Consider the following 16,733-nt stretch of genomic DNA (forward strand, 5'->3'; position numbering starts at 1 on the left):
ATTGTTCCCAATCTTCTACTCTTTTTCCTTGTCATTATACATTAGACCATATTCTTTATTTGTCTTTTTTAATTAAATCTTTACAGACACTAGCAAATTGAATTGCAACTTGTGATCGATTTTCATTGTCAAGCTAGATGGAAAGGCAGACAATGGCCGTGATAAATAAAATATCACAATGACGGCTGGAAGAGAAAGAACTACTAAACGTGGATATTCTCTTTTATATGTTATTCAGCCAAAAAGAAAAAAGGGAGAAACAATTTCTAGGATATTAATATTAGTAGCGTTTTTAAGTTTCCATTTTTGGTTTGCAATTGCTGGTGGTGATTTTTCTTCAGAAATGGAATTTGGTCCCGCTGCTGGGCTTCAATAGATATAGAATTTGATCTTTGATTTTCATGACATGGAAGTGTTGCTCTTAATCTTCGTATTAGTGTGGTACTGGGTTAGATTATTTTGTGAAAGGAAAGTGCAGCACTGGGATTCGCTTTTGAGGCAAGAGATTGATCAATATACCATTGGTTTTAGGCAAGAATTGAGGTTGCATGCAAGCTTTTAGGGTAGCAGAATCGGTAGAAGCATTGGATTTAGGCAAGAATTGAGGTTGCATGCAAGCTATTGTGTTCGGTAATTTTAGGTAGAATCAATTGTCGTGGAAGCCTTTGAGCAGCGGAGGATTTTTGGAGCTCTGCATGAACCATTGCAATTGCTTGGGTTCAGGGATTTAGTTGCAGTATTTGTTCTATCGGATAGTAGGATGGTGGATTTGCAGTGGCTATAGCAAGTGTTATCTTAAGGTGATGACTGATAAGTAGACCACTTTTTTCATCCTTTTTAGTGTAACCAAAAGGGTATTTCAGGATATTGAAAAAAGTATATAGGTAGTTGGGTCTATTTACTGTTATCTAAATACTGAAAATAGTGAATGTAGGTAGAGATGTTAACCGGGCTTTTTGAATCGGGTTTCAGTAAATTCAAACTCAGCTCATAATTTATAGGGTTAAAAATAAAAAAGTCTTCTGTGCTATACCTAATACACAGAAAAATCCCGTGATTTCAAAAAATACAAAATGACATCTCATGTTTTGAACTAAATTGTAAACTAATAGAATTCGTTAAATTTAACGAAAATGACGGTTTTGATCGTTAAACTTACTGAATTCCGTTAAGTTTAACGTTAAATTTATCGGATTCTGTTAAGTTTTCCGTTAAATTTATCGGATTTCATTAAATTTAACGAATTCTGTTTGTTTACAATTTAGTTCAAAACATGAGGTGTCGTTTTGTATGTTTTGAAATCACGAGAGGCTTTTCTGTGTATTAGGTATATCACAGGGATTTTTTTTTTGTTTTTAACCCTAATTTATATGAATTTTTGAATTTCATGCTTTTTGGTTTTGGGCTCATATTAAAAAAGTTCAAGCACAACTCACACTATTATATGAGTTTCGGGTTAAATTAGGTTTGACCCAAACTCATAATTAAATACATAATTATATATAATATATATTTTATAATTATAAATTAATACAAATTTACATATATATATTATTAATATTTTATGCCGTAATATGTATTAGTATTTAAGGTACACACTAATGTGTGTGCAACTAACATAAAAAGTATTTGTGAAATATTTTGATTATATTTATTGAAATCATTTTCGAGAAAATTGGTTATATATTTTGAAAATACATATGTAAAAATTCACCAAAATAAAAGTTATAAAAAGTAGTTATTTGGTATTTATTCATAACCATAATTGGTAGTTGCTAATTAAAATTAAGATTTGCTAAATAAATTGAAAAGTATAATACAAAAAATTACATGTTACTTGGTAAAAAAAAAAAAATCATATTGGTAGTGAGTAGTTATCAAAGATAGATAGATTTTTGTTTATATCAAAAGTTCCCTCATCATCAAGTGCAGTTTAGAAAGTATATAACGTGACAAATTTTTATTTACTCAAAACCGCTTCCTCTCCCTTTTTATATAGTATAGATAATTATAAATTATAGATATTATTATATAAATTTTACAAAATATAATTATACTCATATATAGACCAAACTTTGATTGGATTTGATCCTAGCATGGTCCAAACTCAACTCACATTAGTTCGAGTCTAATATTTAGGATCAAACTCTATCTGACCCAATTAAAATTTAGACTCAGTGAGCATTTTTTGAGTTGAACGGGCCAAGATCGGGTTGGTCTAACCTTACTGACAGTCCTAAATATACATGCAATTTTCAAAATTTGAGGGGCACTTCATGCAATTATCATAAACCTTAGGGATGGTTTGTGAAATTATCCCGTTACAAAATGTCAAGGCATCTTTGAAATCTTCCCAATTGCGGATGTGATGTGAGTAGCACTCTCAAATCTTTCTTGACACATCGAACCAAGCAAGAGAGTATTTTGTTTGTGACGTTGACAAAGTAAAAGGATTAAGGAACTAAATTTACTTAGTTTGAAATTCATTTTATTTTCTCATAAAATTGAAGAATGAATGACGCAAATATTGGAGATTGATTGATGAAGAAATGTGTGAAAGAGTTAAAGAAAATATTGTCGGGTCTCTGAGAAGAATAAGGCCTTGTTCTCGATTACTTTAGATTTTACAAAATTTGATTACAAAAATTGATTATAGAGAATAATCATAATCAAACAAAACTACTCTTTGCATGATTACAAATTTTAACTTTTTTTGTCATTAGAAAATTTATAATCAGAATACAAAAGAAACCACGAACATCACAAAAATTAATTATTTAAAATTAGAATCTATAATTAATTAAAATAATTAATCGAGAACAAGTCCTAAATAAATTGGAAAATGTTAGAGATAGAATTGAGAAACTTGGCCCAAATGTTGACAAATTCCAGGGAAATGAGCAAAAGCTGACTGAAAGAGTTCGGACTGCTAAAACATGGGAAAGAATGTTGTCATGGGCTGCGCCACATAGGCTCAAGTTGGGACAACTGTCCCCACTTAATTTTCAAAAAATCCCATATACTGTCTATATGTTGTAGATTTATAATCCCATAAAAAATTGAATTAATTTTCTATACTTCGATAATATATACACTATCATACTTCGATTAAAACTACCTATGCTGAATTTGAATTTCAAATATAAATTTCACTGATGTGACATTCATCTAATCATAATCATGATAGGGCATACATTACTAGTACATATAGATTTATTCTAAAAACAATTATACATTTGGGTCAATATTAGATAAAATTAAAAGTGCAAAAGATCTAGAGGTTCAAACATTAAAACTTAAAAATTAACGTTTCTTGTCTTATTAACATAGATAGAAAGAGCAGTTCAATATTTGGGAACATATAAATTTTTACCCACAATTGAACGTTAATTGAAGGGAGGTGTTTGACAAGGGCAATTAGTTATTTGATTTATATGAGAGATTAATCTTGTTAGTTGATTACTTTTTGATCCAATTTAATATAGATGTAATAATTATCTTATTTTCATGTTTTTGCATTTAAAAAATGCAGTGATCTACTGATTTTTTTCCTTTTTTTAATGTAATTGATGTGAGTAATTTTTAATAAGTTTTAATGAAACCAACCCCCAATAAATCAAAACTCAAGAGCTTCACCTATTTACTTATTACGGACCAATGATCAATTTCATGAATAATACTTTACAATGTTAAAGTTTGACTCCGTTTACTATGAGGCATTGGCTCCGCCCGTGAATGTTGTTGATTATAACCGTAGGAAGATAGGTGCTCCTTGTGTCCAATTTATTTCTTGAGGAGTCAATTGGTAAGCACCAGGGATCCTCAGTTGTTTATGCTAAATGTCCTGTTTATTTAACTTGTTATATGCTGTTTATTTAAATTTCTTTTATCCTTACAAGATAAGGGAGATTGATACTGAATTTAACATCGTGTAATGGCACAGAGGATCCCAACTGATTAGTAAGGGGCTAGCTTTCTCTTTTGCAGCTTGATGAAATTGAAGAATGTAGTGTCGGTTAGATAAGGCTGTGGCCTTTTCTACGGTACATGTTACAACTAGGGCCTTGTTTGGCAGGCAAGTTTTCGGCCAAATTTGTCTGCTATAAGTTTTTTAATAATTTTAACTACAGTTTTTAAACTATACATTTCAAAATATCCAAAAATTTACACACTTCAAAATTTTTTTCTACAACTTCTACAGTAAGTTACAGTAAGATTTTAGATAAACACACAAAAAACTCACTTGTCAAACGGGGCCTAAATGAAATAGGAAATGTTGCCTTGAAGGTGTTCGATGGAATGAATCTAGTAGTTTTATTGTATTTTGTAGCAGACAAGTAGTTTCGATGAAATAAATCCCAGCCCGATTTAGGGTATATATTTGTGGTTTTTGATCAATCTTTATTGCCTCTTCAAAGAATACTCTGTTAGCAAATGAGCTATTTCTGCTTTGCATACTTTATTAACAAATGAACAATCCTGTCTTGTATAGATTGACTGTCAAAACCACCTGTAACAAAGAATGGAGTACAAAATAGTGCAACGAGCAAATGATGGAAATATCCATTCACGTGCATGAGTTCTGTTAGTTTTCATAGCATACCTTAGCATAATGGGTAATATGAACCATTTTAAGAGTTCGATGGGCTATTTGGGTACAAAAAAATAGTTGAATGGGTGAATAAAGTTTGATGACCTGCACTTTATCCAAAATACTACCATCATATAGAAGTTGATTAAGTGTAATAAAAATACTGCCATAAAGCTTCCAATTATACCAGCAAGACAAGCTCTTGGCGTAACATATCTCACCGACCTACACAAAATTTCCAATTCCACGGTTGCTTTTATAATTAGGCAACCACTACTGACTCAACAAAATACCTTTAGAAAAAACAAATTGTAATAAGTTTTTTAAATTTGGGATATCAAAAAATGATACTTTTTTAGTTTAATAGACCAAAAAATTATTCCCGACTCTAAAGCATCACTTTATTGTTGTTTCCTCCTACCTCTTTAATTACTTAAGGAAAAAAGAAAACAATAGGGACAAATTTATTGAAAAGGTTGCACTAAGAGACAAAATATAGGCCAACGTACTGCTAAGGGCATCAATCGTATATTAGTAGTAAATTTTGTGATAGGGAAATCGTTCAAAATATCCATCATATTTTGTCAAATAAATTTTTTCAGATTTTATTTTAAAAATAATAACTTTACATCTCTTATAAAATTAAATCAATAAAATTTGATCCCAACTTAAATTTTTGACCACTTTTTACTCTAAATTCATCACGTGACTTGCACATGGTTATTTTTTTTAAAGCAAAAAGGTTAGATCCTATTTGTAGTTTAAAAAATGACCTAGTCTATATGTTTTTTTGCCCGTAAAAATGTACAATATGATCCTAACCATATTCATGTTTTTCCTTAAAAAATGGGATCAGATCCAATTTGTATTCATTTATTTCACTAAAAAAGTGGGATCTGACATTTTAGTACATAAAAAATGATTATATGTGGATTACATGATGATTTCAAGTTAAAAAGTTGTCAAAACCTAGGTTGGGATCAAATTTTACTAACTTAATTTTATAAGGGATGTAAAGTTACTATTGTATAAGTGAAGAATGAAAAATTTTATTTAACCAAATGCGAGGCATATTTTGAATGATTTATCCTTTTCTAAAAAAGAGATTGAATAAACTTTATTTTTATCATTTTCTGTTAGTATTTTATCCTACTTTGAAGATATCAAGGACAAATATTTTGTCATTTTACTCAAACATGCGTGGATATTTTGTCTATTTTAGCTAATGCTAAAAGTAGGATTAGAGTTGCATATATTTTTAGGAAAAATCATCAAAAGCCTAGGTTGGGACCAAATTTTACTGACTTGATCTTATAAAGGATATAAAGTTACTATTTTAAAAGTGAAAAACGAAAAAATTCATTTGATAAAATATGAGGGACTTTTTGAACGATTTTCCCTTTTGTGATTCATACTTTTCAGATTCACTTAGGAGAAGGGCAACAATAATGTAGCCAAGATCGTAATTGTTAGAATTCATAGGTGAAATTTAAGTGTTGAGTTGGCATACGTCCAATAAAACTTACTAATGCTTAATACACACTCTATAAGTGTGACCATGTAGCAAGCCTGGCGCATTGCTACACAACCATCTAGCCTTATTCATCGGGTATATAAAGCTAAATATTTTCCCAATACTTTTCCAGGCTCAAGAAGGATCACGGCCTTCCTGGTCTTGGTGCGGACTATGTGAGGTCAGGAAGTATATTGAAGCAGGAAGCAGATGGCGAGTTGGTTCTGGCCAGTCTATCAAAATCTGGAAAGATAGATGGCTTCCACGGCCATCGACTTTTAAAATCGCGTCACGGTTGTTGGCTTGTCAAACCAGCAAAAATAAAAGTTCCTACTCTAATAATATGGATTTGAGTGTAGCGGTGAGTAGGGTCGTATCCACAGGGAGTGGGTGATTTATTTCTTTGTGAAAAATGGGGGATTATGAGAAATTAGCTAAATAGCTCACGTGAATAAAAATAAAGACAATATCACAAAATTAAATAAAACTAAACCAATGAAAGACAATACTCTAGTCGAAGGTCTAATTTCCACTTTGGTTCATTTAACTGATCATCGATGCAAAGGTGAAATCACTTATTCATAAATAAACTGGTTATGGTTGTCAACACGCTCTGACAACCTGCCTCTCCTTACTGTTTCGATAACCACAACACGCTCTGTGGCTATTTCTCTTGCCAATTAAGCAACCCTAAACAAGCTCTTAGGATTTAACCTATCGACAGCATTAGTAATTAGAGAAGCTACCAATTCTAACCAACAAACACACACGCTCGGTTCATTTAAGTTAGATTATATATTCCCGTGACATAGATTCGAAAGTTTCTTTTACAATCAAATTATATCATGCGCCACAGATACTAAAATCATCAAACAATTACGGATTTGATATTTTAGATGGCAATAGACTATTTCGACAATTAAATATTGATCAGGTATTTAACTGTAGAAAATAATCATAATCATGAATGAACAGAGAATATATAAATACTCATAAATAAATGAAACAAACAAATCAAATTAGATCTCACAGTATTGTAGAACCAAAGTTTCAATTATCCTTCAACTAGAAAAGAAACTAGCCGCTCCTCCTGGTGGATTTTGCGGCCACAAGAAATACTAGGATTTATTGTAGAGAAAGAGAGGAAAAAGAATGAGAGATAGAGAAAGAATCCAGCCCACGTCTGTTTTCTCCCCTATTAATAAGGATGGGATTCCCCTTTTCCTTCTAAGACTCCTACTTAAACTAAACTAACCAACCAAGACCTATTAATTGAATTCCCAAAATAATTACATCGAATCATGGCCCCTCAAGGTCTCCAATCTGTGGCTAATGTGTCAGCCCATGGGATGCAACTGGCTCCTTGACCAATTGATAGATTTATCTTGTGTCTTGCGAACTTTTGACTGCTTTGTCAAATAAGGCGTGGGCACGCTTTATAACGAAAGCTCTTCTGGACATGGACCTTTAGAAGCACCACTTCGAGTTTGACAAAGCGTGGGCACGCTTTACAAGATATCTTCTGCAAAGTCGACTTTTAACGCGCCTTTTACTTCATTCTCACTAACAACTCCTACAAACAGTACCGAAATTCAAATATGAGTGAAATATATCGATTAACGTCATATTTTAGCAAAATAAAGGGGAAAATATTCACCAATTATATGCATAATTAATCACTTAACAAATTCCCCCACACCTAAACAATGCTTGCCCTCAAGCATTCACTACCCAAGAATCACAGTCAAGATGGCAAATATTTCATAGCACCGTGCATACTAACACAAGTATTATGTCTTCTCAACAATTTTATCAAAATCAGGATGCACAAAATTCAACAGTTCTCACATGGATAACAGTGTATACACTCTACACTCTAGTGTTTAAGGGATATTTAGCACTCAAATCAACCCCATGAAATGACATTACCATAAGCTTGCTAATATATCATATTTTCACCACTTAAAATGAATTCGATGCAAAAATCAAAGGGTCTTTATAAGGGTTGTAACAAGGCTTGGGTTAAGGGTTGGATAAAAGGGAATTATTTAGGTGTTCATATATCAAAGAAACATCAATAATATTCTGCATGAAATCAAACTCCTTTGTCATTCACATGTATAGCTGGCTTCTAGGTGTGTCAATAACTTCACTAAATTTGGCAAGTGCAAACGCAATTTAGGCATTAGCCCAACTATCACAAAACAACACAAGTGCACTTCACAACAATTTTTTTTTCTTTTTCTTCCTTTTTTTTCTTTCGATTTTTCTCTTTTTTTTTTTCAATATGTTTTTTCTTTTTTTTTTGTATTTTTTTTTCATTTCTCTTTTTTTTTTTTTTAAAATGCACAACATAACTATCACACTTGCCAACCATAAACGTACTTTTGGAACACACTTGAAATTTCATGCAGGAATATTAATGTATTCCTTTGACACAAGGTTCAAATGAGAAGGTTCAAACAAAAGGTTTACGGTAACAATTATGACTATTAAACAAAGAGAAGGATTGAGGCTCAAACATGGTTGACTATGGGTAAACATAATTAGGGAAGGCATTTAGAAAGTCAAAAGGGTTAAACCTAATTGCCCTTGTCATTTTATTGCATCAAATTCAAGTATGGTCTCAACATGTATAACAAAGCAAGTTCTAGAATGTCAAACCATGTGTGATATCACTCAACAAAAGAAAATAGAGCACACTATAATGAATTGCTCATTAGGCTCAAAAGCTCACAAAATGATTAAAATTATGTCAAATCTAGCACATCCATCATTCAAATCAATTGCAAGAAAATAACATACTCATGCTAATAACATTATACTATTCATATTTGCATCTTGATTGCTTTTCGTAAAACACAATAGAAGTTCCAAAACTAGATTTCAAAAATTTTCATGACAAATTTTCCTTTAATTTCACTTGAAAGATCCTTTCCCCACACCTAAATCAGACATTGTCCTCAATGGATGAAACTCAAGTGCAAAAAGAAGAAAAGAGGACTTCCCTGATTATTGAACTGAACATTCGGGAGGGAATAAGTTGCTTAAAAATCACTGCAGGTGAAGCACATAGTGAGATTCAACTTGGGATCGCAGTATTGGAGGTTTTGTTGTAAGGCGTGGGCACGCGGCATAAGAAATAGTCTTCTGTCCATCAATTCTTAAAAGCATCAATCTGCATTTGACATAAAGCGTGGGCACGTTTTATTTAATATTTGACACTAGACACAAAACGTGGGCACGTTTTATAACAGAAAGTCTTCTGCCTAAGGAATTTTTCACCCAATCAAAGCAAAAACTTCATGAGCGCGTCCACGGCCTGCAACAAAAAGCTTTTTGTCAAAATGAAATGAAATAAACTTAACTTTCACATAAAATCATGAAATAAAAAAAAATGCAAAATGACTAAAAAATTGAAACTCTTGGGTTGCCTCCCAAGTAGCGCCTTTCTTTAACGTCTTCGGCTAGACAATACCATAGGTTCAATCAAGGGGGATAAAATCTTTTAGCTCGTTTCACTACTTCATCCTCGTGCCGGTAATTCTGAAGCAAACGAGCTACTTTGTTTCTCGGTTCAAGAGGTTTGATCATTGCAACTCCTATCTTATCCAAGCCATCCACCTCAAAAACTTTTAAATCCTCACACTTAGGAGGTAATTTCTGTAGCAGTACGGCTGAAGCATTTTCCTCCATACAATTTTCTCACTGCAATTCGGCTTCTCAAATTTGTGAAACATTTTTAGCATTTCTCGTTTCTCCTCCTCTTCATTGGATCTTGTAAATTGATTAGGGACTGAAGGATGTATCACCACAGTTGGGGGTTGTTCATTAGACTCTTTCGTTGAAAAGGTTTGAGGTTGGGATCTCATTCCTTCTTTCTCAACTTCCTCTTCGACTGCATGCTTGAATTCTACTTTTTGAAACTCTTGCAGCCCTTCATCACTTCTCAGGATAATTGCACTCATATTTTGTTTGGAGTTGACAATGGTCTGCGAGTGCAATTCTTCTAAAATTTGAGGCTCCAATCGGCTCACTGTAGATGCTAGTTGACTCAATTGATTTTCCAGATTTTGAATACGCATTCTTGTCTCCTGTTGAAATTGTTGTATATTAGTAGTTAGTGATTTAACAATTTCTTCAAGAGATATACCTGACTCAGAAGTTGGTTGTTGCTGTTCATATTGCTGTTGAAAATTTGGTGGCCTCGCTGCATAACTGAAGCTAAGGTTATCCCTCCATTCTTGAGTGTAAATGTTGGAACACGAATCATACCTCATTTGAGGCGGATTTGGAAAACCTCCAATAGCATAAACTTGGGCATTCAAACCATCTTGTAATTTGGGACACATGTTACTTGGATGATTCGAGGTATAACATATTCCACAAGTTTTTCTTTGTTGTACTTGCCCTTCAACCAACTTTTCTACAAGAAATGTTAGAATATGTAAACGTTGATCAATAGAAGAGATACCCACATTATTAACCCTCCTGTGAATGAAATCCTGTCTATCACCAAATTGTTGAGTACAGTTAGCCATAAACTAACTCCAGAGTGAGGGGAAAATAAAAATAAATTCAAAGAAAATAAATCAAAAAAGCACCAGTCCCCGGCAACGGCGCCAAAATTTGTTGGCTTGTCAAACCAGCAAAAATAAAAGTTCCTACTCTAATAATATGGATTTGAGTGTAGCGGTGAGTAGGGTCGTATCCACAGGGATTGAGTGATTTATTTCTTTGTGAAAAATGGGGGATTATGAGAAATTAGCTAAATAGCTCACGTGAATAAAAATAAAGACAATATCACAAAATTAAATAAAACTAAACCAATGAAAGACAATACTCTAGTCGAAGGTCTAATTTCCACTTTGGTTCATTTAACTGATCATCGATGCAAAGGTGAAATCACTTATTCATAAATAAACTGGTTATGGTTGTCAACACGCTCTGACAACCTGCCTCTCCTTACTGTTTCGATAACCACAACACGCTCTGTGGCTATTTCTCTTGCCAATTAAGCAACCCTAAACAAGCTCTTAGGATTTAACCTATCGACAGCATTAGTAATTAGAGAAGCTACCAATTCTAACCAACAAACACACACGCTCGGTTCATTTAAGTTAGATTATATATTCCCGTGACATAGATTCGAAAGTTTCTTTTACAATCAAATTATATCACGCGCCACAGATACTAAAACCATCAACAATTACGGATTTGATATTTTAGATGGCAATAGACTATTTCGACAATTAAATATTGATAAGGTATTTAACTGTAGAAAATAATCATAATCATGAATTAATAGAGAATATATTAATACTCATAAATAAATGAAACAAACAAATCAAATTAGATCTCACAGTATTGTAGAACCAAAGCTTCAATTATCCTTCAACTAGAAAAGAAACTAGCCGCTCCTCCTGGTGGATTTTGTGGCCACAAGAAATACTAGGGTTTATTGTAGAGAAAGAGAGGAAAAAGAATGAGAGATAGAGAAAGAATCCAGCCCACGTCTGTTTTCTCCCCTATTAATAAGGATGGGATTCCCCTTTTCCTTCTAAGACTCCTACTTAAACTAAACTAACCAACCAAGACCTATTAATTGAATTCCCAAAATAATTACATCGAATCATGGCCCCTCAAGGTCTCCAATCTGTGGCTAATGTGTCAGTCCATGGGATGCAACCGGCTCCTTGACCAATTGATAGATTTATCTTGTGTCTTGCGAACTTTTGACTGCTTTGTCAAATAAGCAATGTTTTCAGGATCGGATCGGACCGGCCGGTTCGACCAGTCCGACCGCAAACCGGCCATGCTACCGGTCCGGTCCAATGTCAAACCCGGATGGTAATGGAAACCCGCTACGAACCGGACGAACCGCTGAAACCCGTATGAACCGCGAACCGGCGGTTCTCAAATTTTCAAACAATATAACCTCAAATTCAAAATAATAGCAAGAATGGAGACTGCCAGATTCGAACTCGGGTCTCTGAGCCAACAATAAGGTACGTTGCCACTACACCATAGCCCAAGGACGAGGTATTGTTGTGTAGAATTATACTTAATTAAAAAATAAAATCAGATTAAATAAAAAAACCCTAGCATTAAGAAAGTGCAGACGGCACATTTCATTTCAATTTCACTTCCTCCGTTTCTCACTCTCGGCTTCTCCAGTTCGCATCTTGATTTTTTTTTAAAATTTTTTCTTTATATTTCAAATACTCATATTTCTTTTTTTTCATTTTTCTTACAAAATCTCATCCTCTCATGGCTCTTTCTTTTTAATTTTCAACTCTCTCTCTCTCTCTCGCTATCCCCTTTTCTTTTGTCACTCCCTTTTTAATCAAACCTCTTTATTTTTAATTTATTAATGTTTTCTTCCATCTTTTAATTTTGTTTTTGTCCATTAAATTGAAAAAAGTTAAAAAAGAATTATTTTTCTTTAACCCAAATTATTTAATGTCACAACCACTCACTTTTATCTCATTTTTTGTTTCTTATTAAGTTTACATTTCTATTTTCGATTCTCTTGACTTCCTTCGAACTCCAAATTTTCTTTTTTAAATTGGAATCTCTAAATCCCAAAGCGTAAATTAAAATTTAAGTTCACAATGTCTAAATTCTCATAGACGTGAATTTTCCATAATTTCAAAATATTGTGATATTTTTGGGTTGGATTTAGATATAATTGAAATTGAAATGAAATTTATTTGTTTTAACTTATAATTTAAATTTTTTATTTTTAAAAATCCAAGTTATTAAAAAATAGTAAACTTTTCATCATATAAAGTATTAAATTAGTCCATTACATGTCTTATTTTGTGCATATATATATTTATATAAATTATTTTTTAAAAAATTTATTGACCCGGGGTTGAACCGGTCCGACCGGTTGAACCTCGACCCTTTCACTTCACCGGTTCAATTAACGGTCCGATTTTAAAAACATTGCAAATAAGGCGTGGGCACGCTTTATAACGAAAGCTCTTCTGGACATGGACCTTTAGAAGCACCACTTCGAGTTTGACAAAGCGTGGGCACGCTTTACAAGATATCTTCTGCAAAGTCGACTTTTAACGCGCCTTTTACTTCATTCTCACTAACAACTCCTACAAATAGTACCGAAATTCAAATATGAGTGAAATATATCGATTAACGCCATATTTTAGCAAAATAAAGGGGAAAATATTCACCAATTATATGCATAATTAATCACTTAACAACGGTCTACTGCATTGTCAGAGAATTCCACAGTTGATTGCCTAATAGACAACGAACGAAACACTTGGCGAGTTGACTTATTGCAGGAAATTTTTTGGCCTGAGGAGATTGAATTAATTCAAAGCATTCCAATTGGAGACGCTCACAACAGGGATAAGCTAATCTGGCACTTTTCAAAGAATGGATCTTTTATTGTGAAGAGTGCGTATCAGTTGATCAAGCAGCGATCTTCTAATTGGGAGAATTTGCCGTCAAGTAGTAGTACCCTAAAGCAAAGTGTTTGGTCTCGGCTTTGGCACTTGAATCTTCCTGAGAAAATTAAAATTTTCTTATGGAGAGCATGAAAAGATATACTGCCAACCAGCACAAAACTCAATACTAAAGGGCTCCATTTAGATACCCCTTGCCCTTTATGTCTCGCTTCAGTTGATGATATTGATCATACCTTCTTAACTTGTCCTGTAGCTGTGCAATCGTGGGCGCTTAGTTTCTTGAGCCAGAAAGTTCAACTGCAATCGGCTGATCAGATTAAATCTTGGCTTCCAACCTTCTTTTGCGACTATCAAGTAAAGAGATGGAATTGGTGGGTGTTATTCTTTGGAATTTATGGAATAATCGGAATGGAGTGATCTTTGATGGGCCCTACAGAGATCCTCTTAGCTTGGTCTCCCTGTCCATAGCATTCCTAAATCAATTCCATGAAGCAAATTCCAAAGACAAGTTCAATATGCCAAACCCTCTCCAATCAAGGTTATCAATAGGTCATTGGATACGACCCAATGCAGGTTTTGTTAAGGCAAACTTTGATGGAACTGTGTTTATGGATGATAAATCATCAGGGGTTGGTGTTATTATCCAAGATGATAAAGAAAGTTTCATTGCTGCCTTTTCCAAAAAATTTCTTGGGATATTGGAACCAAATGTAGTTGAATCATATATGACCAAACATCCTGTTCAATTACTACATGGTTTGGGTTTCAATAAGATTGTTTTGGAAAGAGATTCACAAAAAGTCATCAAAATGCTGGACCGTTTGGAATCTGACGATTTATCATGTGGTTTGTTGATTGATGATACCGTTGTCTTATGTCAAGATTTCATGTGTTGGGAAGTTTCATGGATTTCTAGGTCGGTTAATGTTCCTACTCATAACCTTACTAAGTATGCTGTTAATCTTTTAGATTCTTGTATATGGAGAAACTCTCCTCCATCTTTTATTAGTTCTGCACTTGTTGCAGATTTAATCTCATGATTAATAAAATTATTTTATTTTATTATAAAAAAAGTGTGAATTAAAAAAATTAGTGTAGCAAAAGAAAAAGGTTGAGTCCAATTTTAACATTAAATAGGAGTTAGTTATCATCTATTTAGTAATTGACATTGTATGATCATAAAGAAGCCCTCATATTGTCTCAACAACATTACGAGGAGAACGGTATATCTAGCAACGATTCGAATAATGGATGTCTAATAAATAGTCATTAAGAGAAATTTTAGTCTTCATATATTAGATTTTTAGAAAAGTGTACTTAATTCAAGAAAGTATCTAAATAAAGAGAGTACATATATTTGTGTATATTAATATGATAAGGTTTTTTTTTTTTTTGCCCTCTCATCCCTCCCCATATCCTTTCAACTCCTAATTGCAGGCATAGGATTCAAACGCTGAACCTTATAGTGGAAAAGCCTCTAATAGCCTTTCCCTTACCATTGGATTGACCCTAGTGGTCACAAAGTTAGGTGTATGAACGAATCACTGATTAGAAAAATCAATTTAGGAATTCAAAGGGTGACAAAATAATTAGCATGCTAAGGGTATATGTGGCCCATGTTAAATTTGGCACGTAAACAAACTTGATTCATATTAGGAAATTTGCCAATTTAGTCGTTAAACCTTTTACACTAAAACTGATTTTGTCCTTCAATTTTTTTTTTTAAAAAAACTAATTTAGTTCTTGAACTATTTTACCTTTTCCAATGTAGATTTCTACGGCAGCACCATCACATTTTACACATTTTATGTGTCAAGAGTAAATTTGCCACATCAAGTCATACTCTCTATATTAAGGGTTTAGAAGCAGCAAAAACTAGCACAGACCTGGTCACTGTGAGGATACTAAATAGGCTGCGTTCCTTTTGTACACTTTTAATTTTTAAAGCCAAAAAGCCTTACAAATTCTTCCTGCCATTGTGGTTTGAGAAAGAGAAACAAAGCCGAGAACTTCTTTAGACAGGGAAACAAAGCTACAGATAGGGGTGGCAATCGGGTCCAAGTCAGGTTGACGGGTCGGGTCCTGACCCGTTTCGCCAGAAAATCTGTTGACCCGAACCCGAAAATTTCGGGTTGGCGGGTCGACCCGAAATGATCCAAAACTTAATTTTAATTTATTAATTTATCACTGCAATTTCTAATAAAATCAATTTCTCACAAAACTAATTACATAATCAAGTAATAAAAATTTAAATAAATAATTCCAAACTAAATCTAAAATAAATTAAACACCGTAAAAGTGTTTTATCCCAAACAAAATATAAAATAAATTAAAACAGTATAAAAGCAAAAAATAATATAATATATTATTTGTCCAAATATATTAATTTCAACTTCACACAAATTAAATAAATTCATTTAGGATTAAGTAATTAATGCCTCTGAAAAAAAAAAAGAATAACTTAGTTTAGTTAGATAAAATTATTTTTATGTTTATTAAATTATTTTTAATTCGTAAACAGGTCATATCGAGTCATATTAGGTCACCACGGGTTGACCCGAAATCGACATGTTTTCTTTTCGTGTTCGTTGGGTTCAACCCGATTCTGACCCGAACTCCGGAAACCTCAACCCAAACCCATTAATTTCGTGTCGTGTTTTCAAATCATGTCGAAAATTGCCACCCTAACTACATATGCAGATGGTCGTTAGCATGCCTAGATGGAGTGAAGCTGCCACCGGATCCGGAATCTTGATCCCAGATCTAAAAGTTTCAAATAAAATTAGGATGCTATAATAATTTTGCAAAGAGAAACCAACCGGCAAAGAGGGAAATTTGTTAATGAAGCCCAATGGATGTGAAGCATTGAATGATGGAGCCAATCTCGTGAACAATTGTAGCAGAAAGAATTTTGTGACCATCTTTGAATTAGCTATCTTTGAATTAATTTTTTCTTTAAAAAAAGTTATTTATTTTTTTGTTGTGCTAATTATTTAACTTTCAAAAAAAAAATAAACATATAATTTGATAGTCCATAGTAAATTGATCCAATTTGATATATTATAATAAAAGACCCAATTCATAATTATCAATGGGTTAAAATAAAAATAATTACTTTATTGGCCCATATAAAAATATACAATTTAGTCCAATTGATTAGATTTATTCTCACTCTTCTTGTATTAATTGCACA

The sequence above is a fragment of the Coffea eugenioides genome, chromosome 4 (assembly GCF_003713205.1).
Source record: "Coffea eugenioides isolate CCC68of chromosome 4, Ceug_1.0, whole genome shotgun sequence".
In the NCBI taxonomy this organism is placed as follows: Eukaryota; Viridiplantae; Streptophyta; class Magnoliopsida; order Gentianales; family Rubiaceae; genus Coffea; species Coffea eugenioides.